This window comes from Balaenoptera ricei, chromosome 15, assembly GCF_028023285.1.
Source record: "Balaenoptera ricei isolate mBalRic1 chromosome 15, mBalRic1.hap2, whole genome shotgun sequence".
NCBI classification, from domain to species: domain Eukaryota; kingdom Metazoa; phylum Chordata; class Mammalia; order Artiodactyla; family Balaenopteridae; genus Balaenoptera; species Balaenoptera ricei.
Window position 1 is genome coordinate 17,391,593 of NC_082653.1, and position 22,836 is coordinate 17,414,428.

Sequence of the window (22,836 nt, forward strand, 5' to 3'; positions counted from 1 at the left end):
CTGGGAACACACTGTAAGCCTGGCTGCCACCCTGCTGGGGTTTGACATGCATTATTTAATTCCATTCCCACAACAATCCTGTAGGTAAATATGATTTCCTCTGTATTGAAGAGGAAGAAATGAGACACGTGGAGATCCAGAGACCCCGGGACACACAGGGAATAAGTGTGAGGCTGTGTCGACCTGGGAGCCCTTGTTCATTGCATGGGTTCTGACACACCTGGTGAATTCTTTCCTCAGGGATGTGGTCCCATTGGGGTGCACAGCCAGAGTCCAGGCCCGAGGTTTCCTGGGAAGTGCTTCCAGTGGGACCTTTCTATCCCCCTCGAAACTGTTTTTCTTGATCCCTTAGTTTATTCTATAAGCTCCTTAAAAGCACCAGGTGCAGGGGAGTGAATTGCAGTAAGAGTTGTTTTGAAACAATATTTGTTCTTTGCTACCTGAACCTAACAGTTAGTGGAGAGGAGCCCGGAGTGGGGTCCAGGCTAACACAGCTCATTACTGGGGTCTGTGACCTGGGGAAGCGCTGTGCCGGGGGTCCAGGAAGGTCCAGGAAGTGAGGAGAAGAGGGGTGCAGAGGGACCCGGGGCGGGTGAGTCATGTGGGTTCATCAGCTCAGGCTTGATCGGAGAGGGAGAGCAGACCAGAAATGGTCCCTCAGGCAGGTGCAAAAGCCACATCATGGAGACAACAGGGTCTGAAGCAGGCACGTGGCCTGCTGGAGGTCAGGTTCGCTGGCTGGCCTGATGTGCTGTTGCAGCCCCAGGGGTCAACGGGCATCACGGTAGCCAGACTTCCTGTTCCCCACCCATCAGGAGTTACCATGAGTGGAGATAGCCCATCTGAAAGATGTAGCTGGTGGAGTCTAGTTCCCCCTGAGAGGAGGCTTCTGGAAGAATATTGGAGTCAAGTAATTGAAAGCTTTGGGATAACAGATTGTCTGATGTTGGGCATCTACAAAGAGACTATAGAGATTACGAGTACCTGGTACCCACATGCAGGTGACAACCCCTCATCAGTGTTTGGGAGAGCGGGAATTAAGCCTTCCTTTGCTCAACTGCTCTGCTGTCCTTAAAGTGGGGCCCCTAGACCAGAGGCAGCGGCATCACCTGGGAACTTACCAGAAATTCAAGTTATCAGGCCCCACCCCCAAACCTACTGAATCAGAAACCAAAGCACGTTGTGATTCTCCAGGGGATTCTGATTTACCCTCAAGTCTGAAAACCACTACCTTAGGCCAATTACAACCAAATTATGGCACGTGGTGGTTAGTGACATTTTAGGTGGTGTGTGGAATGGGCATCCCAGAGCATTGAATTACATAGAGAAAACTCTTTTCATTTCTTTTGCGATCCCTCCTCTGCAAGGAGAAGCTCTCAGGTTAGGGGTGTCTGTAACGCCCTGCCCTACTAACACTTACTAATGCCCATTTTTATCTAGAAGAAAGCAGCTCTCAGAATCAGAAACCTAGGTGAGCAACAGTATCTAGCCAATATTTACTTACTGTTTTAGGGTTTCTGTTAATTTTGCTTTTAACCTCATTATGTGTTTATGGCAAATGAGAATGGGTTTCTATTTTTGGTAGTACTACGGGGTTTCTTTTTAAAGTAAGTTAAGAAAAAGTGAGTCATTAAAAAATATTAACTAAATATTAGTACAGGGGGTACTAGGATTTATCAGAGCTTGTGCTGGAGGCATGAAAGGGTTTAGGAGACTTGCTTAGAAGCCAACACTGCTGCAGAGACTGGGCTTATGGACCTGGCAATGAGCTCGTGGGTGGATTCTCATCATTTTTTGCATTGTCTTCATCTTGGAGGGTACTTTTCTTTTCCGAAAGGCAGCACGATATGGCCACAGTAATTCTCATATTATGGACAGGGAACCACCTGCATTGGATTCACCTGGGAGGCTCTTTAAAAGTAAGGATGCTTCAGTCTCACCCTTGAACTACTGAATGAGGATTCTGGAGCACAACCTTGAGAATCACGGGTGAGGTTGAAAGAACAGATTTGTGAATTCAGCAACCCGTGTTCACATCTCCACTCAGCCTCGTCAACTCACCTAACCTCTTAGAACACTATTTCCTTATCTGTAAAGCGAGGTGAGCAGCAATTGTTTTTCAGGATTGGGGTGAGGCTCAGGCAGTTTACCAGCTATGATATTCTCTGCCCCTATTAGCTATTTCGTGTGAGCTCAGTTTTCTTCACCTTGAGGATGTAATTCAAAGCTATTTCATTTACACTTAAACCATCCTGGCAAAGACATTGAGATATTTGTGTGGGATTTAGGACAAGTTTGTTCCTCTTGCCAGTTTTTTGCTCCTGTAGGTGTGCTTTTGCACATCAAAAAAAATTTTTTTCCCCAAATTGTGGCTTCAGATGCTAATGAACACTGCATACCCTGTGTATCAGACCATGGCTGCTTCTGTTACCACAGTGGAGGGTGTCTTTCATGCAAATGCCACGGCCTTCCTCAGCTAGCTGTGTGTTGTTTTAACGCCAGAGATCTTCCAGGGCTTTGCAGCATAAGCTGTAATTGGAAAAAAAAAAAAAAATGGAGGGTTAAAAGGCAGGTTTAACGTGGTGTTAATGAGAGTTCTTTCACAGGTCCAAAGCTTGTATCTGACTGCACCATTTTGACCATTCAAAACCATTTTGAAATGGGTGGGGTATTGCAACACTGGACACTGCTGGCCCAAGGGAACCCTGGGTGTCCCTCAGCCTGTGAAGTGTCTTCTGGCCCAGCAGTGCACTCGGGGACCAGGGATCGGTGCCAGGGTTTCGGGATCTTTCAAGTCCTCGTTGTGTGACCTTATTAAATCATCTACCCTCTCCAGGCTTCAGTTTTCTCAAAAGCAAAATGGGGATAATAAGAACTTGCCTCTTGGGGCTATTAGAGGATGGACTGAGAAGAGATTTGTGAAAAGTGTGTTGTCACCTAGATGGTGATGTGCGGGCCTTGTCTGCCCATCTGTCACCTGAAAAGTTATGTGCAGGCATTTTCTGTCTGTCAGGAAGCCGTCATTCAGTATTAATCCCCATGGTCTTGCACATTTAGGGACTTTGGATGTCATTTGGTTTAGAGATAGCAAATTCATGGACCATAAGCCCAGCTCATTGCACAGGCCCCTGAATTCTTCTGAGTACACAGTGTTCTTTAAAAATTGCTTCAGGATGCCTTTAGATAGGCACCGTGTTCTTTGGCTTGCTGAACATCCCACATCTCTCTATCGCTCCATTGGTGGCTTTGTGCATTTATGTTACCTGCGGACCCAGAAATCCCTGGAAGTGACCTCTGAATTCTCGATGTCCAGGTGGAGTCCCCAGGTGTAGGGGATGCCACAGATATGACTGGTCCCCCTGCAGCCGTGATTTGGCATCAGTAGGGCCCTTCCCCAAATAGCCCTGAGTGAGGTGTAGGGAACCACAGGGTGAGATACCAACCCAGCGTAGGGTGGGAGGAGGGGGTCAGAGAAGGCTGCCCTGGGGAAGCCTGGATGCTGGAAGGACATCTCCTGGATGAGGAAACAGTGGGGGAAAAGGTGGCCTAGGCTCCACTTGCCTACGAAGATAAGGACACAAAGGCATTAAATGCTACTGTGTGTTTGGGTGACCCTCAGGTAAGGTAGGCTGAGATGAGGATCATTAAGTGGGTGGTGGCAAGGGAGGGGGCTCTCCAGGGACGTCGTGACATCCTAGTCGGTGTTCCTGCAGGAAAACGAAATTCTACTCAAATGTGTGTAACTGGAGAGAATTTCATGAAGCAACTCCTGGCTGTGTAGACAAGACTACGGAAATCTACAAGAGGTGCTGAGGCACCGGGGGAGCCTCGAGGAATAGGTTTGGAGGAGCGTGGGGAATATTCGCTTTGGACACGTAGGCTTGACATATCTGTTGGACATCCATGTACGTATGTCAGGCAGTTAGAGACACAAGTCTAAGAGTCCAGGGGACAGCTCTACAGTAGACATGTAAAATTGGGAGTAGTCAGTGTATAGATGATATTTAAAGTCACGGGCCTGGATTGAGATTCTTGAGGAAATAGGGAGAAGAGAAGAAATTCAAGGACTGACCCTGAGCGCTGCAACATCTAGAGATCAAGAAGAGGGAAAGATTCCAGCCTGGAGGCTGAGAAGAGAGAGGTGGAAGGGCAAGAGACAAGAGTGTCTGGAATCGGGAGAGGGGAGGAGGGAACATTCAACTGTGTTAGTATTGCTCATAGGGCCAATGAGTTCTGAGAAGTGACCTTTGGATTCAGCAGCATGGAGGTCATGGGTGACCTTGGGGAGTGTGGTTTCACTGTCCTGGGGACAGCAAGAGCCTGAATGGAGCGGGTGCCAGATACAATGCCATGAGATCGGACACAGCAACTAGAGAGAACTCATTCCAGTTTTGTCTTGTTCTAAGGGGGACCAAAGAGATAGTGAGCCTGTGTGCCTTTACATGCCTGCAATAGTTTTTTATTTTTAAATATTTATTTATTTATTTATTATCGTTTTGTGGAATATCTTTTTCAGTGATCTCTTTATTCATAGATCCATAGATGTATAGACAACATGCATAATGTTACATAAACCTGACTGTATTTTTTATTTAACTTACTTTAATTAACTCAATATTTCATAAGCTTCTTTCCATGGGAATAAATTTGAATCTACTAATTTGAATCTACTAAGCAATTTCTTTCTTCCTTCCTTCCTTCCTTCCTTCCTTTCTTTCTTTCTTTCTCTCTTTCTTTCTCTCTTCCTTTCTTTCTTTTTTTTCAGTGTTTTTATTTTGAAAGGAAAAAAAATACTAAAGAAATTTTGGGAAACGGAGAAGATGAAAATAATACCCTAGATCCACCTTCCTTGTACCATCACTAGTAGAATATATTTTATCTTGAGCCCCCCATCCCCCCACCTCCACCAGGCTTATAATTTTTTTTAACCACTTGTAATGTTAGTGCAGAATCATTTTTATACCTTGATTTTCTCACTTAACATTTCATCGTAAGTGTTCTTCCGTGCTGTCTCTTTGCCACTGTAACCTCGGTAGTTAAAATTTGCATGATCTCATTAGGACCTGTTCCCAACCTCCATATTTCCTGCGGAGTCTGAAACTAATGAAGGGGATGAAGAAAATGTCTGTAAATATTTTGTTGTTTCACAAACACAAGCACTCTTAAATCCAGTTTAATGATTGCTCAGTTTAATTAAACGCTCTTGGTATAACGTGTTACCCACTTCTCTGCCCTGATTACCGCCCTGATATGAAAGGAAAGATTCAAATGTACCTCTCATGTTTTCTTTTTTCTTTCTTTCTCCTTCCACAAATGAGAGAGGAGAAATCTGAAGGGAAGAATCTGATTCTGCTTTGTGCAATCTTCTGACCCTTACTGCTTAATCGTTTTGTTTGGGATAAGGTTCTCTAATATTTTTGTGGGGGGATCGTGAGCTTTTCCCTTCCCCTTTCAAAAAATGCATTAAGATACAGTATTGCCAGACTATAAAATTTTTAGTGTACAGCATAGTGAATTTTGATCACTGTATACAATCATGTAGCCACCATCCCATCAAGATACAGAATCATTCCCTCACCCCAAGAAGCCCTCCTTCTGATGCCAAAAGCTCAGCTTCTCTGTACACCGGTGCCAAATCGAATCTCGGAGACAGAATTTTGGGTGAAGTAAAAAAGAATAGCTTTACACATAGTTTTTTGAGGCAGGAGCCCGCTGTGTCCCCCTTTGCCTGACAAAGTAGTGACGCTATCCTTTTCTACTTCACCCAAAACTCTGTCTCCGAGATTCGATTTGGCACTGGTGTATAGAGAAGCTGAGCTTTTGGCATCACTTCCTCTCTATCCCCCTCATGTTCCCCCAACTCCTTGCCCCAGGAAACCACTTATCTGCCTTTTTTTAAAATTTATTTATTTATTTATTTATTTATTTTTGGCTGAGTTGGGTCTTCGTTTCTGTGCGAGGGCTTTCTCTAGTTGCGGCGAGCAGGGGCCACTCTTCATCGCGGTGCACGGGCCTCTCACTATCACGGCCTCTCTTGTTGCGGAGCACAGGCTCCAGACGCGCAGGCTCAGTAGTTGTGGCTCACGGGCCCAGTTGCTCCACGGCATGTGGGATCTTCCCAGACCAGGGCTCGAACCCATGTCCCCTGCATTGGCAGGCAGACCCTCAACCACTGTGCCACCAGGGAAGCCCCTTATCTGCTTTTTGATACTCTAGTGTGTCCATTTCTACAGTTTTATATAAAAAGAATAACACGGTATATAGTCTCTTGCGCTTGACTCTTTCACTTAAGTCTACTGCTTGTGAGCGTCGTCCATCTCGTTGTGTGTATTAATATTTCATGCTGAGTAGTCTTCCACGGCAAGGATCTACCACAATTTGTTAATCCATTCACTTACATTTTGTTCCCTGTCTCTGACTCAACTCACTCGCTTCATTCATCCTTAAATTGCGAGTGGCAGAGACAGCTCGAGAGCTTCTGTTCGTGTGTTTTTATCACCTAGGACATTCCGAATGCTGATGTTCCGCCTGTACCCGCGCTCGCTGCGCTTCCCCTTCTGTGATGATCATAAATTGTAACGCAGCGGACTGGAATCCTAGGTGGGGATTGGGTTCTGAAGTCAACAGATAAATTGGGTCTTGCGTATCAAGATCACCCTTGGAAAATCCCTTCAGGTGCTCGTGATAAAGTATGTTTGGTTGAGTAATTCTTATGCACACTGCAGTTTAAGATCCCTTGAACTAGACTCAAGGAAAGGACAAAAAGAAAATAACTATGCAGATGAGTAGACAAGGAAGGCATTCTGCATATCCTGGTGGAAATCTAAGGTCTATCTGTTGTTCTGTTTTAGTATTAAGTCCCTGTGACTTTAAATCAAATGCTTTTATGTATTTGTTTGTTTGGTGGAGGGGAGATTTAATGAGATAACATTGGTAAAAACAACCCAGGGATGGGCACACACTGTGTACTGCAAAATGTTTCAAGGATTTGTTAAAAAAGTTCAGCACTTGGCCCCCTGGTCTTGGTCTTTTGTAGCTACCAGTCTCTGCTACAGCCCCACAGACCAGCCATAACTCTCATGCCTTTGAGCACTGGTCTCATAATCCGATGGTCATATGTCTGTAGATCAGTGTTCAGTCCTCAAAGGGATCTCAGGTGGTGGGGCCCAGCCACCATCGGTCACAGAGCTTTCCTGCTGCCCGACGCCCCCAGCAGTTGAGTTTCTTAAGACATGTGCTAACGAAACTGAGCTATTTGTAGCAGGGTAGATGGACCTAGAATCTGTCATGCAGAGTGAAGTAAGTCAGAAAGAGAAAAACAAATACCGTATGCTAACGCACATATATGGAATTTTAAAAAGCGGTACTGATGAACCTAGTGGCAGGGCAGGAATAAAGACGCAGACGTAGAGAGTGGAGTTGAGGGCACAGAGCGGGAAGGGCAAGCTGGGATGAAGTGAGAGAGTGGCATGGACATATAGACACTACCAAATGTAAAATGGATGGCTAGTGGGGAGGGGCTGCACAACACAGGGAGATCAGCTTGATGCTTTGTGACGATCTAGAGGGGTGGGATAGGGAGGGTGAGAGGGAGGCTCAAGAGGGAGGGGATATGGGGATATATGCAAACATATAGCTGATTCACTGTGTCATACAGCAGAAAGTAACACGACGTGGTAAAGCATTTATACTCCAATAAAGATGTGGAAGAAAAAAAAGACATGTGCTGTTTATATTCTCAGCTGCTTGGCCAAATCAGAGGGTGTCCCCTGATGTCTTCCTGGGGGGACCCTAGCCCTGAAGGGGCTGGAGAGATGATGGGTACCCCTGTAGCTTACACAGGAGAACACTTCTCCAGAAGTGTTTTGTTTTATGCACAGGAGAAGCATCCGCTTTCATGTGCCTGCTTTGTCTCCGGGTGTCATCCCTCAGTGCCTGAGAAGTCGGAGGAGTCCACTCTTTGCCTTGGGAAGTCTTGTTTTACATTTAGGAAGTTGCATGGTGGTGTGGTGTGAGCTGAGAGGGTCTCTTCCAGTGTTCAGGAGCAGGAAGAGAACAGAAGAGGGAGACAGACAGAGTTCAGATTCTTGCTCACCTTTCCTCAGAAGTCTAACTGACAGAGTTGTCAGAAAGGTAGAGGTTTCCCCCTTAACCCCTCTTGAGTCCTTGTGACTGGACTAATAATAAAATCGACGTAAGAGAGATTAACAAGAGAAAAACAAGTTTTTTGTTGGTTTTTAAAAAAATTTTTTTGGAGCATAGTTGATTTACAATGTTGTGTTAGTTTCAGGTGTACAGCAAAGTGAATCAGTTATACATATACATATATCCACTCTTTTTTAGATTCTTTTCCCATATAGGCCATTACAGTATTGTATAGAGTTCCCTGTGCTATACAGTAGGTCCTTATTAGTTATCTGTTTTATATATAGTCGTGTGTGCATGTCAATCCCAATCTCCCAATTTATCCCTCCCCACACCTTCCCCCTGGTAACCATATGTTTGTTTTCTACATCTGTAACTCTATTTCTGTTTTGTAGATAAGTTCGTTTGTACCCTTTTTAAAACAAGTTTTAATTCATGCTCACAGAGTTCCCTAGAAATGGGACCTTCAAAGTGGCCAAAGCAGGCAACTTTTATGCTCTTCAGACAAAGAAACAATAAATTTGGGAGGAATGGACAGGACCCAGAAATGTAGGTTGTGGGTGCTCAATTAGTGAAGAATCTAAACAGAGTTTGGGCTTGGGGTAGTAAATTAAAGAAGTAACAAGGTGTGTTTATATAGGCTTCTAGGGCCGAATTCTGTCTTTGGCCATAAGGGTGTCCTTCTACCTCCAGATGTGGGGAGGGCACCTTTCATGTGAGAGATTTATTTCCTGCTTTCTGGGAGACAGAGAGGAGGGTCAGAGGGTTCCTCTTGCGTTGGCCATCTCTTAAGTAACTTTAATTCAAAATAACCAATATGCCATTGAGATACATTTTGGGGCAGCCGACCCAGGGCCCCAACAGAGTACATGCACACAGAGCTGGAAGCAGGTACCAGTTCCTTTAATCCAAGCCAGTGCTCTCTAACCCCTCACTGCAGAATGTCTGATAAACTGTGTTTAAGATTCCAGTGGGAGTTAGGTTTCATCTTCCATCCTTCTGAAGACAGTGTCAAAGGAAAAAATACAAGTTGGACAGTAGTGAAGAGTTTATCAAGGGGGGCATTTACGGTCCGGGGAGAAGGACTGTTGCGATGGAGAGAAGTGGCCGTGGTGGGTGGGGTGAGCAGGTGGCCTGATCCATTACAGGAGCAGGAAATGGTTTGTTTTGTTTTGTTTTGTTTTGCCACCAGGTGATCCTCTCACGGGCCCTGTTGGGAGGAAAGAAGCAAGTTAGTGGTTATTTTGTCCAGATTGGTCAGTGGAGATAAACAGTTCAGCTGATTATTTCTGAGACAAAGAATGGGAATTTGCAGGGGATCTATGTCTGGCTTTGTCATAGGTATACAGAGGGGACATCCCAAGTCTTATCTAAGCCATGTGGGGAAGGGGTGGGTCTTTGTACTAAGCAGGTGCCTGAACACAGAAGGGAGGGGGTGGATTTCTTGCCCCTCACTGCTTTAGAGGACCACAGGGCTCAGGTAAAGCTCACCACTGTCACCTGAGCTCTGTCCTGACTCACCGCTTACCCTGTTGCATGAATGGCAGCACTGGCTTAATTCTCACTGCTGGTCCCCAGGAAAGAGAGAGAATGATGGTGCTGGATCCCGCCCAGGTGGGCTTACTGCACCTGGCCTGGGAGGAGGAATGAACTGGGAAGTGGGAGATGAAAGCAGGGCGGACGACTTGGCACCTGAGCTCAGGTGGGCAGAGGCTGTAGAGGCAGAGAGATGGGCCTCTGAGACACGTGACTGCCCCTAGTGAAATGTAGCCCAAGGAGTGGCCGCCTTACCAATCACATGAGCAGTTTCCCCCCACTCTGGGAGGATGAAGGAGCAGAGAGAGCCATTCCCAGCCAGCTTCACGCGTTAGCTTCGTTCCTTATTAGCTGGATGGCTTCTGGAGGCAGTTTCCTTATCAGTAAAGTCGGGAGAGTGGTACCTGCCTCCCCTGGTGAGCTCCCACGCGCATGAGAATACTCCTCCATTCTGGATTGATGGGCAGCCAGGAAGCAATGTGATTCCACTGGCTAATTGTTTAACTTTTCTGAGGTTTTCCTTTGGTAACAAGATGCTGCTAGTGAGGGAAGTGGCTTTCAAAAACAACAGCAATTTATCTGTCTCCTGCAGTAAAGCCGCAGACACTTTGGGAGGAGTGCTCTTCAGGCAGCCGCCTCCTACTAAGACATCATGGTGATCCAGGGACACAGCATCGCGGCACTGCCCGGTGCAGAGCGCAAGGGGGAATCTGGCTCCCATCCTGAGGATGCACACAATCCTGGGGGGGAGCCAGGCCTCGGGTACGAACCTGGAAGTGGGAGGTGAAAGAGCAAATCCAGAAGGCAGCTTGCAGAGGGCCTTTAAGCTCAGAGATCTGCGGTCGGGGAAGAGACCCACGGGCCTTACCTATAGCTGGGCCAGGCCTGGGACGTGCCATGTGCCTCCTGCCGGGGTGGGTGGGGGGAGGACAGGGGGTACTCTTAGCTTTGCCATAAACTTTTTTTTTTTTAATTAATTAATTTATTTTTTTGGCTGTGTTTGGGTCTTCGTTTCTGTGCGAGGGCTTTCTCTAGTTGCGGCAAGCGGGGGCCACTCTTCATCGCGGTGCGTGGGCCTCTCACTATCGCGGCCTCTCTTGTTGGGAGCACAGGCTCCAGATGCGCAGGCTCAGTAGTTGTGGCTCACGGGCCCAGTTGCTCCGCGGCATGTGGGATCTTCCCAGACCAGGGCTCGAACCCGTGTCGCCTGCATTGGCAGGCAGATTCTCAACCACTGCACCACCAGGGAAGCCCGATGAACTTTTTAATAGAAGCTCGGATTTTGAAGCACATTGAACATTGCAGTTGAACTCCCAGGGAGGCCCTAAAATGGCAAAGGCTGTCATTCTGGGAGCGATTTTCTCTTGGCTCTGACCTCAAGACATTAACAAAAGCATCAGTGTAGCCATTTTGCTTGGATGGGCCAAAGTTTGGACTGCCTCTGTTTCCTTAATTGCTATTCTCTGTTCCTCCTTCTCTTGGCTTATTAAGTCATTGGATAGCACACTCATGAAGTAGGCCGTTTAGGGAGGGCTAAGGCCTCAGATGATTGGAGTTGGAAAGGGTTCCCTAAGGCCATGTTTCCCAAGCCCCTGCTGGACATGCATTTGGCCTGTGTGTTTTTTTTTTTTAAGTGTATGTCTGGTAAGACCTCAAACATGTACCACAGAATAACGTAATGAACCCTCATCACCGGCTTCCATAATTATCACCTGTGGCCAATTTTGTTTCACTCATACCCCTATCTGCTTACCCCTTATGTGGTATTGATATATTTTCCTATTATTGCCCAAATTTTCTCATGCTGCCCCTTTGTGGTCAAACACTTCCCTCACCCTCCACTCCTAGTAACTGCTGATATGTTTGCACTTCCTATATATATATTTTTTTTTTATAAATTTATTTGTTTATTTATATTTTTGGCTGCATTGGATCTTTGTTGCTGTGCGCGGGCTTTCTCTAGTTGCGGCGAGCGGGGGCCACTCTTCATTGTGGTGCACGGGCTTCTCATTGCAGTGGCTTCTCTTATTGTGGCGCACGGGCTCTAGGCACACGGGCTTCAGTAGCTGTGACACGTGGGCTCAGTAGTTGTGGCGCACGGGCTTAGTTGCTCTGCGGCATGTGGGATCTTCCCGGACCAGAGCTCGAACCCGTGTCCCCTGCATTGGCAGGCGGATTCTTAACCACTGCGCCCCCAAGGAAGTCCCCTTCCTATAGTTTTGACTGTCGGGGAGGAAGATAAATCCTCTACTCTTATAGGTTCTTCTGGCTGGTCTAAGAATTAAATTGACATGAGACAGATTAACAGGAGAAATCAAACAAAAGTTTAATAACATGTATACGGGGGGAGACTCAGGAAAATTGAGTAACTCACCAAAATGACTGAGGCTCTCACCTTAAATGCTGTCCTCAGCCAGAGACAAAAGAGGACGTTGGCGGGAATGGTTTGAGTCAAAGGGGAGGAAGACAATTCCCAAGGAGCTGGAAAAGCAGAAGTTTGGTAGACAGATGTTTGCAGGGCCCCACAGAGACAATGGGATACAGAGAGGGCTCTGATCTCTAGGTCCTGCCGAGTTCCTCCCACCATACCCGGCCCAGATCCTCGAAGACATCTCTGGTGATAGGCCTATTCCAGATACAAGCCCTTTATCTAAATTCTTTACGTAGCTAAGGGGGAGGTAAAAAGAAAGACTTCCTGAGTCACCTGTTTCTTTCTTTCTTTTTTAAATGTATTTATCTATTTAATTGAAGTACAGCTGATCTACCATGTTGTGTTAGCTTCTGGTGTACAACAAAGTGATTCAGTTATTCATATGTATTCTTCTTCATATGCTTTTCCATTATGGTTTATTACAGGATGTTGAATATAGTCCCCTGGGTCTTCTGTTTCTTGAAAATAATCAGCCTAAATTAATCCTCATGCCAAAGACACACACATTGGGGTGACAGATTTTGCTGCTCTACATGACTTTTCTAGAATGTCAGATACATGGAAACGTGCATCATTTAGCTTTATGAGTCTAGCTTCTTTCAGTTCACATATAGCATCTGATACTTGTCCATGTTGTTGTGTGTATCAAGAATTTATTCCTTTTTATTGCTAAGTAGTAGTCCATATTTGGACTGGATTCTAAGGATCTCAGGACCCTTGGAGACCAGTGACATAGCCTTTGTGGGTTATTCATACAAATATGTGCAACGGGCCAGGCTTCAGAGGAAGAAGGGGTTTTGAGCGCAGGTAGCTTAATCACCCTGCCTTCCTTAAAATAAATTGACATGACTAAAGATTGTACCAGGCTGGGAACAGGAAAAGGTGCCATCCTTCTGCCTCGCACTTGGAGTAGTTCCTAGGAGATACAGTGATGGGATTAGATTGAAGAGGTTCACCTAGGGTTGATCCACAGACCTCTTTTCTGAAAAAGCAGAAACAATCCTGGTTGTGAAATTTGTCAAGGGAGTATATAGGACAGTGTCACAAATGAAGATGGATGCAACCATCAAAGTGAACACCAAAACGAAAACTCTCAAATTCACTTCAATAGAATGTTTAAAGAATAATATAGCACTAATGCAACAGGATTTATCCTAGAAATATAGTGAAAATTCAACATTAGGAAATGCAGTGATATATGTCACATTGATACATCACCACGGAATCATCATATGATTAGTTCAATAGTCTCAAAAAGGCTTTTGATAAAATACAACATCCATTCTGGTTTAGCAAGCAACCCAATACGCTAAATGCTTTGGTCAACTAGAAGTTGAGAGAGGAGTACTTGTAATACAAAACTCAAAACAAAAACAAAAACAAAAAAATCCAAAGCTTTTCTAAACCTAAAGCTAATGTCATCATTTGCTATGAAAAATTGGAAACATTGACATTAAAGCCAATATTAAGACTAAACTGTCAGATACTGGCGTCATTCAACATTACAAAGGCTGTTATGGATTGCACTGTGTTCTCCAGAAGACTGTATCTTGAAGTCCTAACTTCAGTACCTCAGAATGTTACTTTATTTGGAAATAGGGTCTTTGAAGATTTAACAAAGAGAAGATGAGGTCATTAGGGTGAGCCCTAATCCATTATGAGTGGTGTCCTTCTAAAAATTATGACAGAGACAAACCTGCACAGAGAGAAGACAGTGTGAAGAGACACAGGGAGAGCGCCATGTGAAGACGGAAACAGAGCTTGGAGTAATGCCATCTGTACGTCAAGGAAAACCAAAGATTTCTGGTAAACCACCAGAAATTGGAGAGAGGCTAGAACAGATTCTTCCTCAGCTGTCAGAAGGAGCCAACCCTATCAACACATTGATTTTTTTTCTTTTTTTTCTTTTTTAAGGACAAATTTCTTTTTTCAGGATTTTATTTTATTTTACAAACTTATTTATTTTATGTATTTATTTTTGGCTGCATTGGGTCTTCGTTGCTGTGAGCAGGCTCTCTCTAGTTGCAGCGAGCGGAGGCTACTCTTCCTTGCGGTGCGCGGGCTTCTCACTGCGGTGGCTTCTCTTATTGTGGAGCACGGGCTCTAGGCGCATGGGCTTCAGTAGTTGTGGCACGTCGGCTCAGTAGTTGTGGCTCACGGGCTCCAGAGCGCAGGCTCCGTCGTTGTGGCTCACGGGCTTAGTTGCTCTGCGGCATGTGGGATCCTCCCAGACCAGGGCTTGAACCCATGTCCCCTGCATTGGCAGGCAGATTCTTAACCACTGCGCCACCAGGGAAGTCCTCAGGATTTTGTTTTATTTTCTTCTAGTCTTATTGAGATATAGACACATAGCACTGTATAAATGTAAGGCGTATAGCGTAACGATTTGACTTACAATCATCTTGAAGGAATTCTCACAATAAGTTTAGTGAACATGCATCATCTCAGACAGATACAAAATAAAAGAAAAAGAAAAAATATGCATTTCTCCTTGTGATGAGAACTCTTAGGATTTACTCTCTTAACAGCTTTCATATATAACATCCAACAGTATTCATTATATTTATCATGTTGTACATGACATCCTAGTATTTATTTATCTTATAACTGGAAGTTTGTACTTTTTTGACCACCTTCATCCAATTCCCCCTCCCACCACCCCCTGCCTCTTGTAACCATAAATCTGGTCTCTTCTATGAGTTTGTTTGTTTGTTTTTCAAAGTATAATTGACCTTCAACACTATGTTAGTTCCTTGTACACAACATAGTGATATTTCTATACATTTCAAAATGATCATCACAGTAAGTCTATTTACCGTCTGTCACCATACAAAAATATTAAATTCTTATTGACCATACTCTCCACTTTGTACATTTTATTCCCATGACTCATTTATTATCATTTTTTTGTGGTTCCTCAAAAAATTAAAAATAGAGCTACCATACGACCCAGCAATTCCACTTTAGGATATTTATCCAAATAAAACAAAAACACTAATTCAAAAAGATGTATGCACCCCGGTGTTCATAGCAGCATTATTTACAGTAGCCAAGATATGGAAGCAATCTAAGTGCCCACTGACAGATGAACAGATTTAAAAAGATGTGAGATAGGGGCTTCCCTGGTGGCGCAGTGGTTGAGAATCTGCCTGCCAATGCAGGGGACACGGGTTCAAGCCCTGGTCTGGGAAGATCCCACATGCCGTGGAGCAACTGGGTCCGTGAGCCACAACTACTGAGCCTGCGCATCTGGAGCCTGTGCTCCGCAACAAGAGAGGCCGCGATAGTGAGAGGCCCGCGCACCGCATTGAAGAGTGGCCCCCGCTCGCTGCAACTGGAGAAAGCCCTCACACAGAAACGAAGACCCAACACAGCCAAAAGTAAATAAATAAATAAATAAAAAGATGTGAGATATATATATATAGATATATATATATGTATGTATATCTATATATAGATATATATATGTGTATCTGTTACTCTGCTATAAAAAAAGAATGAAATCTTGCCTTTGTGACACCGTGGATGGACCTTATGCTTAGTGAAATAAGTCAGAGAAAGACAAATATTTTATTTCTGTGTGGAATCTAAAAAACAAAACAAATGAAAGAACAAACAACAAAACAGCAATAAACTCATGAATACAGAGAACAAACAGGTAGTTGTCAGAGGGAAGGGTCGTATGGGGATGCCAGAAGTAGGTGAGGGAGATAAGAGGAATCCATTGATTTCTGACTTGCAGCCTCCAGAACGGTGAGACGATACATTTCTGTTGTTTAAGCCGCCCAGTGTGTGATACTTTGTTATCACAGCCCTAGGGGATCGATACCATGGAGACCCTTTACTGGGTGCTCACTGTGTGTCAGGCATTGTTCTGAGCACTTTATATCCATAAACTCATTTTAATTTCCTCGATAATTCTACGAAGAAGAGATGATTATCATTGATGTTATGTCGATGAAGAAACTTAAGACACAGAGGCATTAACAAACTTTCCCAAAGCCATCTAGCTGGTAAGAGATAGGACAGTGATTTAAACACAGGCAGTCTGTTTTCCTGAACTGATCCCTAACATTACCACTAATTATGCCATATTCAGATCCACAATAATTACAGCATGTTGGTAGTGATATATTTAGACACATAGATCAATGGAACAGATAGAAAGCTCTGAAATAGACCCATGTATATGTAAGCATGTAAAATGTAATGTTATCAAGGAGTAGGTGGATTACTCAGTGGTGCTAGAAAAATAATGAGAAGTATTTAAAAAAGTAAAATAAAGTTAGATTCATAGGCCATATCATACATTAAAATTATTTCTAGGTGAATTAAAGATTTAAATATATTTATAATTTGATGAGAGAATCACCAGTGCGTGCAGTTGAATATTTATTCTTCTGCAGTATCAAATACCAGAGTAGCAGATATTCTATGTAGGCAACTCTGCCAGAGGGGGAAGTGATTTACAGATTTTACTTTATACTCAACAGTGGTCATCTGGCAAAAATAATTCAGAGGTGAAAAGAAATGAGAGGACTGTTTATAACTAAAAATATAGAAAATGGGTTAATGTTTTTAACCTATGAAGAGCACTTTTAAGTTAGAATGGATACACAGCCCAATCATAAAATGAGTGAAGGGCATGAACAGGCAGTTTGCCAATGAAGAAATGCCAATGGCCAGTTGAACTTACGAAAAACATTCAACTTTCTGTAGTACTCAAACAACTGAAAATGAAAACAATGGACCTCTGCATTTCAGTAATTAAATTGACAAAGATTAAAAACAATGATCTGAGTACTGGTGGGATGAAAAGGAAGTGAGCACACACTCTCACACACTGCATATAGCAGTGTTTCTTGGAGCAGCTGTTTTGGAAGGCTCTTTGCCTGTGTGTGTAAAATTATGTGTGTCCTTTGATTCTGGAAATTCAACTTTCAGAAAATTATCCTAAGGAAGTTAATGTGGACGTGTCTTAAGGGTTATCTCTTTACTTTATAAATAGCAAATTATGAAAACAACAAAAATAAGAACATTTGGTGTAGTAAATTATAGACGTATAGAATGGCAACCATTAAAATTAGGTTTTAGGAGAATGTTTAGTGAAATATAGCCCTGATATGGTAATGCACTTTAAAAGCAGGTTGCAAACCTAAGTGTCCATCAACAGATGAATGGATAAAGAAGATGTGGCGCATATATACAATGGAATATTACTCAGCCATAAAAAGAAACGAAATTGAGTTATTTGTAGTGAGGTGGATGGACCTAGAGTCTGTCATACAGAGTGAAGTAAGTCAGAAAGAGAAAAACAAATACCATATGCTAACACATATATATGGAATCTAAAAAAAGAAAAAAAAAATGTGGTCATGAAGAGCCTAGGGGCAGGACAGGAATAAAGAGGCAGACGTAGAGAATGGACTTGAGGGCACGGGGAGGGGGAAGGGCAAGCTGGGACAAAGTGAGAGAGTGGCATGGACATATATATACTACCAAACGTAAAATAGATAGCTAGTGGGAAGCAGCCGCATAGCACAGGGAGATCAGCTCGGTGCTTTGTGTCCACCTAGAGGGGTGGGATAGGGAGGGTGGGAGGGAGACGCAAGAGGGAAGAGATATGGGGATATATGTATATGTATAACTGATTTACTTTGTTATAAAGCAGAAACTAACACACCATTGTAAAGCAATTATACTCCAATAAAGATGTTAAAAAAAAAAGGTTGCAAAGCTTATGTTCACTCTGGTTCCATTTTTATTTTTTAGAAAATAAAATTTTTATATCAATGGGAAAAAAACTCAAAATCCATAGATCACAAATAAATACCAGTGACTCTTCGAGAGAGAAGTTTAGAGGCGATTGTATTCTTCATTTTTCTATGTTATTTGCAGTAAAAATGTATTAGTTTTGCAGTTAGAATAAAACTAATAAACCTGACATATACATGCATATATATAGATTCATGTATAAATAGATGTAGGGTTCCCCTATGTAATGTACACACCTCTCAGATGTTAATGAAACCAAAAGGTGCCATATTGTGAAAAGCGTTGGTGCTAGTGGGAATTTTGAATGTTTGTGACATTAGGGTAACCAGCATAGTTGCTAGTTAATATCTATCAACAGTTATAACTTGTTCAAATGTGGATTGTTAAATTATGAATGAATTTTATAGGCATTCCTAATAAGAACAGTAACTGCTAGTATATATTTAGCTCTTAAAATGTACCAGAATTTTTCTAGGTTCTACATGTTTATTGTCTCTTTTAATTCCCCTTAGAAATCTAGGAGGGTGGTGTGTGTGTGTGTGTGTGTGTGTGTGTGTGTGTGTACCCACCAAGATTCACAAAGTACATAAGATAAATATGGTTTTTTTTGGAGGGGGCACCATGATTTAAGAATATGTGCTTTTGTGAGTAATTTCAAAGAAGATTTTGTGTTCTGTAGTCCCCTCCACTTCAATTTCATCCTTACTTTGTGTGGAGGCTTCTTAATGATGCTCTCGTGGATACCAAGGCCCCGCTGAGTGAAGGGAGGTCTCAGCGGGGCTCAGAGCAGTGTGCAGACTGTAGGCTCCCTGGGGAGCAGATGGAATGAATTTCCTTTAAGCCCACCCTCCATCAACATCATTTCTCCTAAGTTTTCAGTAAGACCACAGTTTTCCCTATCTTACATAACCTTTATTATTTCTAAAATAACTAGCGAATGATAAAGGAGAATATGAAAATTGCCATTGATTCTACCATCGAATGCATTGCTGCTTCCCAACAAATTCCTGGTGTACATATGTTGCCGACCAGGGCCATAGCTCTATTTCTTAAGGCTTGCCTTGAGGAGCCTCCCAGGGCCATTGGGAAGCCGCTGAGAGAAATCTGTATAAAAGCTCATAGGAGGAGATCAGGGTAATTCTGGTGAATGGGAATCAAAACAGTTTCAAACTCCCAAGTGTGCAGCAGGGTTCCTAGGTGATCCCTGGGGACCGTGGTCTGGGGTGTGTCTTGTGATGCGCTTCTCATGAAAAATATCATCATCCGAGCAACCTGCAGGGATTGAAGGGGATAAGGTAATGAGCTTTATGATATCCGCTTAAAGGTTCAAAGGTGTGACTGAGGCATGGAGGGAGCTGCAAGGGAGAAGAGGCAGGGAGTGGGAAAATTAACAAGAGTCTAAAATACCGATTGGCCTCAGCATGTTTTAGCAAACCGGGCAAAAATATGAATTACAGTATTTTGCTGGAGCTGTGGACCACAGTAATAGCAATGTTTGCTAGCACAGGTGTTGAATGTTTTTTTCACCAAGATAAAATCTGAACTGTGTGCGTGATAGTAACTCAGTGTTGGTGGGTGTTACAGATCTTGCCCCCCAGGGCCCACCCCATCTCCTGCCTGAGGTCTGATGTTAAGCTAGGAGGGTGAGACGTGCAGCTTCGCAGGTAGAGGGAGGTTCGTCAAGTCTGGACAGGTCTCAGGTGCCTCCATCAGAAATGTGGCACGGCTGCACAGAGGGATATTGATCACTTCCGGAGCCAGACACCGTGTCCCGCTTCTTTTATGCCTCCGGGGAGGATGTTTCAGGGCCTTCCACCTGTGAACCTACTGGGGTTCTCTCACTGTCGCATTACTCCGGCAAGGTCCTGGGAGAGGCCCTGGAAGCATGTTCAGATAGTCATCTATTTTACACAATTATCAAAAGAAAGGTAATTTTAACCACGGTTGGTTAAGACTGCTGTGGGATTCCCCTCCCCCTGTCCCTTTATCATACTTTTCTTTGGGAGGTGAGGAGTTGGATGTGGGGCTTTTGGAGTAGTCAGGGGCATTTTAGGGACCTAGGTAAGTGGAAGTTGAAATTTAGTTTGAGTTAATGGGAGATATAAACATACATATATATATGTACATACGGATACATATGTATTTCAAATATATAGTGTATATAGTATATATAATATACATGTAAATATATATACATATATGTACTATATGTATACATGTATTATATAGTACATATACACATATGCAATATAGTATATGTATACGTATACACATATGTTTCATATACATTTTTCCTGTGTATAGTTAAACCATTACTCACTGCCCTGGTGTGGAACTGACTGGCAGGAACACAGATGATATCACCAAATCAAAGATTATTTATGATTACCCAGTACACAAGTACACTTGTAATACCCTGAAGTATTACAGAATATACATGAACGAAATTTGATAGAGATTTCCCCCAATTTGACTACAAACCTACAGTTTACACTATAGAAATAATGACTGGTGGACTTGAAGGAAACTTTAAACAATTATTAATAATAATAAACAAATTTCAGTCAACCTGCTAGAAGGGATATTGAAGTTTCTACTCTCTCTATAAAAAATGATGTTGTAAAATTATTGTCAGGAAGAGGTCATCCGAGGGAATGCAGCCAGGAAGGTAAGGGAATAGATTGTCAGGAAGATAATTAATAAAAATGTTATTCTTCTGGACTGCACAGTGTTTGTGGTACCTGTAGGCTGTTAGAAGCTTATTATTTGTCGTGATTTCTTTTCTCATTTCAAATAAATAGTCCCTTTTCTAAGTTTGTAGTCTTTTCCCTAAAGAATGTCCCCTCCTCAGATTGTTTAAGCTTCAGGCTCACAACACTCAGACCTACTCCTGGGGTGGAGGGTAATGTTATTATCTTCTTACAGATGAGGAAGTTGAAACTCTGAGAGGCGAAGTGGCTTGTCCAAGGTCACGTGGTCGTAGCCTGGGCTCCAAGATGCTCATCACCCATGTGCTGTGCTGTCTTCCCAGGGGGGTGTGATCGGGATGTGGTTCTGCTTCTCTCTGCATTAGTGGAGGTGCAGCTGCTAATGGCCAGAGCCCTGGGAAACATGGAAGGGCTCTCTGCCATCAGTTCTTTGCAGGCTTCTAGGTAGTTGCCCCTCGGGGAAGTGTTCATGCACTTGCCGGTGGTACCCGAGCCAGGTTCTCTTTCCCCTGGCTTCAGGGTGTCAGCCATGGGGGACAGTTGTACAATCCTCATGACTGCTGTTAGTTTGGTGGTTGCTCTTGGTCCTTGTCTGAAAAACCGTTTTGCCATTTCTCACCCCTTTCCTTCTGCCCCCAGCTCTTAGCCTTTCAGTCTGTGGGCTCTCCCTGATGAGAGTAGGCCCCAGGGCCCCAGGGAGAATGGGTTAGAGGGAAAAAGCCAGAAACAGTCTAATGAGACCTTAAAATGCTGTTGATGCAAGAGGGGCAAAAGGCATCCAAATCGGGCATCCTTTCTTCCACAGCTTCTCCCTCTCACAGCCCCTGGCATCCCATCTGGCAAACACCACTGGATTTTCCGGAATTCCATCCATCAGACTGTGCAGTTCTCTCAAGAATGAGTTGCACGGTGAATAGATTGCTGGCATTTTGGGTGGGCCCAAGTTGTCTTGCATCCTTTAAGTCCATGAGAAAAAAATACAACACTGTAAGCTTCAATATTTATGGTTTCTTAGCTACTTTTGTGTGGAATTTTTTCTTCATTTCAGTCAGTGTTGAGGTCGGAGGGTTTGAGAAATCTACTCTTATGCCACCATCTTTCTCACTAATGTTGGTTTTGATTCTGCTTTTTGCATTTTAACTTTTCCTGAAATTCTTTATTAACCCACAGGTCACCTAATCCTATTGCCTTTGTGTCTTACGTTAGTTTCCCTTTGTAGCTTTCTCTTCTTGTTTCCCAAAGCACTGGGTCTCTTTGCATCCTATGAGGATACTGAATGTTTTTTTACAGCATTCATCAGGTTCCTGTAGTAAATAATCTTTAGTGATCTTCTCTTAAGTTTTCATGATGAGTTATTTTGCGTTTTCCTCTGTATTCCTTTTTTGTAATCATAATCATTTTTATTATTTTTCCTAAAGATTTTATTTTCTTTTATTTTCGATTAGAGTATAATTGCTTTACAATGTTGCATTAATTTCTGCTGTACAATGAAGTGAATCAAGGGAACCCTCTTGCACTGTTGGGGGGAATGTGAATTGATACAGCCACTGTGGAGAACAGTATGGAGGTTCCTTAAAAAAACTAAAAATTAGAACTACCATATGACCCAGCAATCCCACTACTCGGCATATACCCTGAGAAAACCATAATTCAAAAAGACACATGCACCCCAGTGTTCATTGCAGCACTATTTATAGCCAGGACATGGAAGATTTTATTTTATTTTTAAAATTTTTTTAAAATTTTTTCTAGATGAGGATGATGACCCTTTTTTTTTTTTTAAATTTTGGCTGCGTTAGGTCTTCGTTGCTGCTCGTGGGCTTTCTCTACTTGGGGCGAGTGGGGGCCACTCTTTGCTGCGGTGTGAGGGCTTCTCACTGCAGTAGCCTCTCTTTTTGTGGAGCACGGGCTCTAGGTGCGCGGGCTTCAGTAGTTGCAGCAAGTGGGCTCAGCAGTTGTGGCTCATGGGCTCCAGAGCACAGGCTCAGCAGCTGTGGCACACGGGCCTAGTTGCTCCGCGGCATGTGGGATCCTCCCGGGCCAGGGCTCGAACTCCTGTCCCCTGCATTGGCAGGCAGACTCCCAACCACCGCGCCACCAGGGAAGCCCCAGATTTTATTTTCTGAATGCAGGAAGGAGACGGTAAGGAAGAGAGACTCCAAGTGCTTGGAGCAAGTCTTCTTCATTAGAGGCCCAGTGACATGGTTTCCTAGTTGTTAAGAGCTATGTATTTCTGAACTT

The 22,836-nt window shown here is 43.5% G+C and overlaps 1 protein-coding gene across 8 annotated transcripts in view; it reads left to right on the forward strand.

Moving 5' to 3' along the window:
* The window catches only part of PTPRT (protein tyrosine phosphatase receptor type T), a 1,095,010-nt gene that overhangs the window by 268,522 nt on the left and 803,652 nt on the right, over positions 1-22,836 (forward strand). The gene's annotated exons all lie outside the window — the stretch shown is intronic.